Here is a 9,277-nt window from a genome sequence, read left to right as displayed (position 1 = left end):
TTCGAGGTCACATGACCTCTAACAATAAACTGGTTCCCGCCAAAAGTCTCTGAGCGGGCAACATTGCAAAGTCTATGACGTTACCCGCGAATAGTACGGAGTTAGGGTTAAAACTCTAAATATTATTTCCTGTTATTGTAATAATTTCGTTATAACACCAAGTCGTTCGAAATGCACCTTATTCCAAAATGGCCGCCATTTAAATATTCATGTTTTTCTTCAAATAAGCCCTGGATGCCTCGTTCTTAAGTTTAAAATTCAAAAGAATATTTTATGTTGAACGAGGTAACAAGGGCCAATAGACCATTTTACAGTTGTGTGCTTAGTTACCTGGCCTTTAAATGAAAGTGAGGCTGGAGTTGACCTTGCTTTGATAGAAACCTCACTGCTTTTCTTATGTTAATGATTTTGTTGTCATGCTAATAAGTATCAATTTACATAAGAAAAGCTGAGGTTTCTATCAAAGCAAGGTCAACTCCAGCCTCACTTTCATTCAAAGGCCAGGTAACTAAGCACACAACTGTGAAATGGTCTATTTGTATCCGCATAAATCAGCGGCCATTTTGGAATAAGGTGTATGGAAAGTGTGTATTAACATTGCAGGAATAAAATTGGCATGAATTGTGCGGTTGTTTGGGGAGAAATTAAAATTGTTTCGTCAGGTTCTCACCTCCTCTACACAACCGTAAATTTGGTCAAATCACGTCGTTGTCAGGACAAGGACTGCAAAGAACTGTACCAAAATGCACAACGCACGTGCAGGGCGTGCACAGCGTGCACAGCTATTGTTTTTGCTCATTAAACCCACTGTTTTTTGGCGTTCTTGCAACCGTCGTTGTCGTCCTTGCGTAAGCTCCCTATTGACCGAAGACCGCCGTTGCCGTTGCACGTTTTTTTGTGTGTGCTATATAACAAGTCGCATAATGACTGTTCCCTCGGGAAACAGTTAATTGTTTTCCCACGAATCTCGGAAAACAAAATTCAATGTTTTCCGAAGGACCAGTCATCCCCAGGGATGGGGGGGGGGGGGGGGAAGAGTACCTGGGTCAATTTCCAATGGGTATGTGCCGCTGGCCTCTCAGAACCCCTTCCCCTCTATAGCCTATTTTATGGTCAATTATAAAGCCCACCTCAGTGACTTTAGGGTAAATGTTATTTTGGCGACCCCAACTTAGGCACTTTCTCTTGATGCATAAACCTTACATAAAGCCATTTAATTGTAATTTCAAAACGGAATATAATGCGACTAGTAAATATTAAATCAACAGCGCTACAGTTCTTCCTGTAACAACTATTTTTTACCGCCAATCTTTCCATTTTTAAATCCCACTAGCCAGAATTTTCTTTCCACCAAAATCCCGACAATTTGCGACGCCATTCTAGTAACTCTGTCGACAAATCTCTTGAAAATGCAACACCATTATGTTCAATCCAGTCGTGAAGATGCGACCCCATCCAGCGGCACATCCCCATTAGCCCATTAATGAGAAGTGCCCCCCACCGGGTCAGTCATTAAGTGTTCAATACCAGCCAATCAGTCACCATATATGTAAAAGATAAATTCGGCCTCCTGGAAAGGTTTCCTCTTAAAAACACTGTTTCTTCATTGCAGAAAACGAATAGCGACTTTTTTTATCGTTATCAAAGAAGCTTGTATCCTACTTTTCACAACTCTTCCCTTTTCTTAAAAAAAAAAAAAACAACGTCATCATGTATTCAGGCCACTGAATGTAAACTTCACGTGTTCTCAAGTCTTCTCGCGATACAGAACTCGCGTTACAAGCTCAAGACCTTAAAATATTGGTAGACACACAGGAAGCAATGCCTGCCTGTTATGGTTGATCAAACGAAATGTGAGGAGGGGTGGTGGTACACAGTATGCCCAGCTGTTATTAGACGCTACTAAGCTTCACCAGCCCTCGCTCACTGTCAGCCTGAAGACTGTCCTGTTCTTGAGCTCTTGGAAGTAGATTACTGTGCTCTTCTCTCTTAGGATCATGTGCTACACCATTTTTTGAACTAAGCTGTTGTACAGGAGACTGAAAAGAAAAAAAGAACTGATTTAAGGCACCAACCTGAAACAGGTTACGATTCTTCTTGAAAGTAAATTTTGCAGTTAGTTTTTTGCAGGCTAATAGTGTTTATTTAAAGAAGAAACGAGTTAATTTTACTCAAGAGCGTGTTTTGTTATCTTTATACTGAATTTATTACCAAAGCTTAAAAAACTAAAAAAACCTCAAAATGGGACAGGACATTACAAAATAAGTAAAGGTGTGAACATGAAGGGCCTCTGCTGGTGCGACATGTGGGTGACCCTCAAAATGGTCTTAATGACCTTCCCCTACTTGAAAAAATTACCTGGAACGCTGCAGTGCCTTCTGTTTTTGTGTAACGCCTTCCACAGGCAACCCAGTGTACGCTTTATGGAGCGTCTTGTTGTATCTCAATATGATACTCTTGCGGCATGCATCCCAGGCCCACAAATACATCTTTATAATCACATAGAGTCACTTCTCTTGAAGACAAGCTTGCAGTCAAGCTGTCAATCCTCTTTACCAGGTTGAACCTTGTACATGCTTCCAATTCAAGGATAGAGACAGATTCCAAATCAAAGACACAAAAATCCAGACTCCAGGTCTTTCTTTTACTGTGGAACTGAGAACAACTGGGACAACCCTATGGTTGCCATACGACGACAATACTTCATTGGTCTCCTCCAGCTTTCCACGCATTGATAGGTTGTCATAAATTTGACGAGATATAATATTAGCTTAAGCACCAGTGTCTAACATGAATTCGACAAGTTTTCTACCGACTTCCACTTAGTTCCTGTGCCAGGTTTTTCCATCCACTGCGTTAATCTCTAACTCTCCCATAAAGACCAATAAAAGTGCTCCTTCACCGTTGCATCTTGTGGGCAATTGTCCAAGGGAACCACCGATGCGGCAACTGTGTGTACTTTCCTAGTGCGCTGACTGCACATTTTAGCAAAATGATTCTTTCCATCGCAGACAAAACACGTTTTCCAGAACACAGGGCACTGTTTAACACCATGGCGGCCACCACACTTGGAGCAATTAAAGTGAGTCCCATCAGGTTGTTTAGAACTTTTAGAAACTGCTAAAACTTGCTTTTCGGTTGACTGACCCCTGATTTCCTTGTGCTGACTCTCGGTAACTTCTGCCGAACGACAATGAGATAAAGCCTTCTCTAGAGTTAATCTGTCCACATCGATGCGTAACAATTGGCTCTGAACTTTCGCATCTCGAATTCCAAACACTAGACGATCCCGGACCATTGTATCAGTAGATTCAGTGTACTCACAGCTCTGTGACGAATTAATCTACGGTTTTTCCCTCCTGTTGACTCCGATTCCAAACCTTAAACCGTTCGAACAAAGTATTCTTCCGAGGACTACAGTAATCATCATATTTCGTCAGCACCACATCAATCTTTTTCTTATCCTCCTCCCGCTCAAATTCAAAGGTTTTAAACGCCTCAAGACCATCCTCCCCGATACAATGGAGCAGAATAGCAACTTGGATTTCTTTATCCTTCCGATCAGCTTCGGTCGCCTTCAAATACAGCTCAAAACGCTGCTTCAAACGCTTCCAATTCTCACTAGTATTTCCTTCCAAACTCAGCGGGCTTGAGGGCTTGAATTGTTCCATTTTCACTCTTTTACCGCTGCCACCATATCTTGTTTATTGACTAACAGAACACATACAGATATGACCGCTCCCAACTACAACGAACCGCCAATAAGTCATGTGACCGGAAGTACACGTTACACAGATTTTTGGCAAGGCCTTCGAGGTATTGCTATTTCGCAGAGTTGCATTTCTTCTTCAAAGCGTTGTTCAAGGCTTTGTAAGCAGTGCATGTTTCCACCCTTCCTAATCTTTCTGCTTTTTAGTATCAATTTTTCTTCCTTCTGCATAATTTAATTATGTCTCTAGTTATCCAAGGTGCTGTGGATCTTTTCTTTTGTTTGTATTTTGGGATACAATCTTTAACTCCAGCGAAGGAAATATCTGTCCATGTCGACTATATCGTTTCCCTCCAAAGCAAGGTCCCATAGAGGAATACTGAATAGAGATCTAAAGTGGCTCCAATTTGCTTTCTTGAACATGTAGATGTACTTTCTTGAGATCTAGATGCGACTTTGGTAGGGTGCTACTTCAGTTCAGCATAAAGGTGATCGATTTGTAGTCGGACAGCCCGGTTAGCCGGGCCAGCGATTTCTAACCACATTCCTCCACTTTAGAGCAAAATGGCCCACGGAATAGTCGTTTTTTTTATGTTTAAATACAAGATGTATAAGATAGCAAGCCTTAAGGCTTCTTTAAATTGTGGAATGATAAATTTTAATAACAATTTAGCGAGACAAACTGCCCTCCGCTTCTTCTTCTTCTTCTTCTTGTCCTCTTTTTTCGCACGCGCCATATTCTAAATTTGGTCAGTAAAAATTGTGGACTGCGGATTCAGACTGCGGACCCGGACTCCGGACCGGGTATAAAACGAGGCCTTGGCATAAAACATGGACTGCGGACCGGGTATAAAATGTGGAGTGAATATTAAACACTGTGAAAAAGGCACGGAGCAACCAAATAGAGATAGGCTGACGACATGAATGGAAGTCCGGCATGAGAATGGTGGAAAAAGAGTGTCGCGCCATAATTATCAACCATAGCGTTAAACAGGATATTTTTTGGCTTCTCAAAACGATCAATAGCTCACTGACGGTTTTAGTTGAAATTGCAAAACGCTTGTATGTTGTATTTATCAGAGGTAAGACACGAAAGTAATTTATGAAATCCTTCGCGGGTCACCAGCTTTATGTTTAACGAAAATCGAGAAATTCAAAGTACTTCAGTGGGAGATGCTAATTTCCTTTCCTTTTTCTTTTTAAATTCGTGGATTAAAGTACAAATTTGTGATAAATCTCTACTCTAACTTTCTCTAGCCCAGTCGATGTTGTAACTGAGCATTTCTGTGTACGTGACAATATATTGACACGGAATAAGAGTACTCAAAGGCTTTTTTAAAAGCTGTATCTTGGCCAGTACAAACCTAGTTTTGTTCTATACTCCGCTTTTGAAAACTCAGTAGTTGTGTCATACCTGGTCCGCAGTCCCCCATTTTTACTGACCAAATTTAGAATATGTCGTGTGAAAGAAGATGACAACAACCCTAACCCCACCTGGTCTTCGTTTCCGATACTACCGCGAGTTGTCTGGCACAACCTCTGCTCAGACAAGAAAACTTCAAGTACGGTCAGCGGACAGGGTAAAAAAAAAAATTCATAGGGGCATTCCAGTTTGGTTTTCGTAACGACCCGGTGAAACAAATTGAAGTTGGTATGTTCTGCTCATTTTTTCTACAATGCTAGAATGGTCGTCGTCTTTTCTGTTAACTTCAATTGTATTTGCTGCTTGGAGAAGACGCCACTCTGAATGGTGAGGCGAAACTACCAAAAACGTTTGACGTTGTTCAGACGCTCAAACGTCCGAAAAATTCTCACATCATCAAGGCCAACAAAGACAGCCATTCGCGTATGCAATCTCAGCTTTAAGTTGCCAACAAAGGGAATCGGGAATTTAATACCAGGATGGGGTTGCTTGTTATTTGTTTACCAACGGAACACCTTAAAAGCGATCAGGAGCTCGTTCAACACGTGTCCGTGCTTTCCGGATCGAAATGGAATTTGCCAGGGTTGGGAGGATAAGGACTGTTATCCCGTATTTTTTTTTAGTCTGGAAGGAACACAGGCGCACAAAACGCAGGGCTTGTTCGACTTTCCAGTCAATCTAACCCCGGGAGGATTACCAGGGCTAGGGAAGAACGACTCCAACAAGTGCCTTTCCGAAGAAACAAATTATCGTGGGAATCCTAATATTTGGTCCTATTTTATGGTAGAAGACCAAAAGGATTCGGATATTAGCAACAAAGACGGTTTCTCGTAATGAAAATGAAACCTTAAAAAGGAAGATCAAGCCCATTTCATGAAACATAGTCTTGCTAAACATCACGTTTTAACGGAATTAAATCAAACCTAAGGAGCCCGATACCGTGAAAAAGAGGTCACAAAGTCACTGTCACTTCAGTATTCCAGGGGTTGTTTGTGCTTTATTCATAGTATCTGAATGAATTTTACTTGTAACGGCTAGATTTATTTTAGTGCCTTTCAATGTATAACCAAAGTTACCTAATGAAATCATACTAACAATGATCACCAAAATTTAATAGCCGCTTTTCTCTTGCAACATTGAAACTGCGTCAACAATCCAGTGCCATGCCTTACAAAAAAAGAAGCAAAGGTAAAGTATAACAATTTTGTTTAATGCTTTTACAAGTGAATTGTAAGGAAAAAGGTGCGATTCTAAAACGTCGGGGATACAAAGTGACACATAGCCACAGGGTGTTCACTTTCTGTTTCAGTGAATGCAGCCCAAAGACTAGGGAAAGGAAATTATAAACACTTATTAAAAATTGTATCGCTAGGTTTTGACCATGACTGTCTCTTATTAAATATGTACAGCTTCAAACAAATAAAAGGAGCGCAAGTAACCTCTGATAAAAGAAACAAAACAAAACGTTAACTGAACAATAATTGGCTTGAGGTTTTTTCAACTGATAAAACAAAGAACTTGTTTGTGTTTATCTGATTAAATGTTACTGTTCTTTAGCTGGAATTGTTCTCCAAATAGCGGGCGCTCTCAATGGTTACTTCGAGGTCACATGACCTCTAACAATAAACTGGTTCCCGCCAAAAGTCTCTGAGCGGGCAACATTGCAAAGTCTATGACGTTACCCGCGAATAGTACGGAGTTAGGGTTAAAACTCTAAATATTATTTCCTGTTATTGTAATAATTTCGTTATAACACCAAGTCGTTCGAAATGCACCTTATTCCAAAATGGCCGCCATTTAAATATTCATGTTTTTCTTCAAATAAGCCCTGGATGCCTCGTTCTTAAGTTTAAAATTCAAAAGAATATTTTATGTTGAACGAGGTAACAAGGGCCAATAGACCATTTTACAGTTGTGTGCTTAGTTACCTGGCCTTTAAATGAAAGTGAGGCTGGAGTTGACCTTGCTTTGATAGAAACCTCACTGCTTTTCTTATGTTAATGATTTTGTTGTCATGCTAATAAGTATCAATTTACATAAGAAAAGCTGAGGTTTCTATCAAAGCAAGGTCAACTCCAGCCTCACTTTCATTCAAAGGCCAGGTAACTAAGCACACAACTGTGAAATGGTCTATTTGTATCCGCATAAATCAGCGGCCATTTTGGAATAAGGTGTATGGAAAGTGTGTATTAACATTGCAGGAATAAAATTGGCATGAATTGTGCGGTTGTTTGGGGAGAAATTAAAATTGTTTCGTCAGGTTCTCACCTCCTCTACACAACCGTAAATTTGGTCAAATCACGTCGTTGTCAGGACAAGGACTGCAAAGAACTGTACCAAAATGCACAACGCACGTGCAGGGCGTGCACAGCGTGCACAGCTATTGTTTTTGCTCATTAAACCCACTGTTTTTTGGCGTTCTTGCAACCGTCGTTGTCGTCCTTGCGTAAGCTCCCTATTGACCGAAGACCGCCGTTGCCGTTGCACGTTTTTTTGTGTGTGCTATATAACAAGTCGCATAATGACTGTTCCCTCGGGAAACAGTTAATTGTTTTCCCACGAATCTCGGAAAACAAAATTCAATGTTTTCCGAAGGACCAGTCATCCCCAGGGATGGGGGGGGGGGGGGGGGGAAGAGTACCTGGGTCAATTTCCAATGGGTATGTGCCGCTGGCCTCTCAGAACCCCTTCCCCTCTATAGCCTATTTTATGGTCAATTATAAAGCCCACCTCAGTGACTTTAGGGTAAATGTTATTTTGGCGACCCCAACTTAGGCACTTTCTCTTGATGCATAAACCTTACATAAAGCCATTTAATTGTAATTTCAAAACGGAATATAATGCGACTAGTAAATATTAAATCAACAGCGCTACAGTTCTTCCTGTAACAACTATTTTTTACCGCCAATCTTTCCATTTTTAAATCCCACTAGCCAGAATTTTCTTTCCACCAAAATCCCGACAATTTGCGACGCCATTCTAGTAACTCTGTCGACAAATCTCTTGAAAATGCAACACCATTATGTTCAATCCAGTCGTGAAGATGCGACCCCATCCAGCGGCACATCCCCATTAGCCCATTAATGAGAAGTGCCCCCCACCGGGTCAGTCATTAAGTGTTCAATACCAGCCAATCAGTCACCATATATGTAAAAGATAAATTCGGCCTCCTGGAAAGGTTTCCTCTTAAAAACACTGTTTCTTCATTGCAGAAAACGAATAGCGACTTTTTTTATCGTTATCAAAGAAGCTTGTATCCTACTTTTCACAACTCTTCCCTTTTCTTAAAAAAAAAAAAAAACAACGTCATCATGTATTCAGGCCACTGAATGTAAACTTCACGTGTTCTCAAGTCTTCTCGCGATACAGAACTCGCGTTACAAGCTCAAGACCTTAAAATATTGGTAGACACACAGGAAGCAATGCCTGCCTGTTATGGTTGATCAAACGAAATGTGAGGAGGGGTGGTGGTACACAGTATGCCCAGCTGTTATTAGACGCTACTAAGCTTCACCAGCCCTCGCTCACTGTCAGCCTGAAGACTGTCCTGTTCTTGAGCTCTTGGAAGTAGATTACTGTGCTCTTCTCTCTTAGGATCATGTGCTACACCATTTTTTGAACTAAGCTGTTGTACAGGAGACTGAAAAGAAAAAAAGAACTGATTTAAGGCACCAACCTGAAACAGGTTACGATTCTTCTTGAAAGTAAATTTTGCAGTTAGTTTTTTGCAGGCTAATAGTGTTTATTTAAAGAAGAAACGAGTTAATTTTACTCAAGAGCGTGTTTTGTTATCTTTATACTGAATTTATTACCAAAGCTTAAAAAACTAAAAAAACCTCAAAATGGGACAGGACATTACAAAATAAGTAAAGGTGTGAACATGAAGGGCCTCTGCTGGTGCGACATGTGGGTGACCCTCAAAATGGTCTTAATGACCTTCCCCTACTTGAAAAAATTACCTGGAACGCTGCAGTGCCTTCTGTTTTTGTGTAACGCCTTCCACAGGCAACCCAGTGTACGCTTTATGGAGCGTCTTGTTGTATCTCAATATGATACTCTTGCGGCATGCATCCCAGGCCCACAAATACATCTTTATAATCACATAGAGTCACTTCTCTTGAAGACAAGCTTGCAGTCAAGCTGTC

Source organism: Montipora capricornis, chromosome 6, assembly GCF_036669925.1.
Source record: "Montipora capricornis isolate CH-2021 chromosome 6, ASM3666992v2, whole genome shotgun sequence".
Taxonomy (NCBI): domain Eukaryota; kingdom Metazoa; phylum Cnidaria; class Anthozoa; order Scleractinia; family Acroporidae; genus Montipora; species Montipora capricornis.
Note: the sequence above shows the minus strand (reverse complement) of the source record.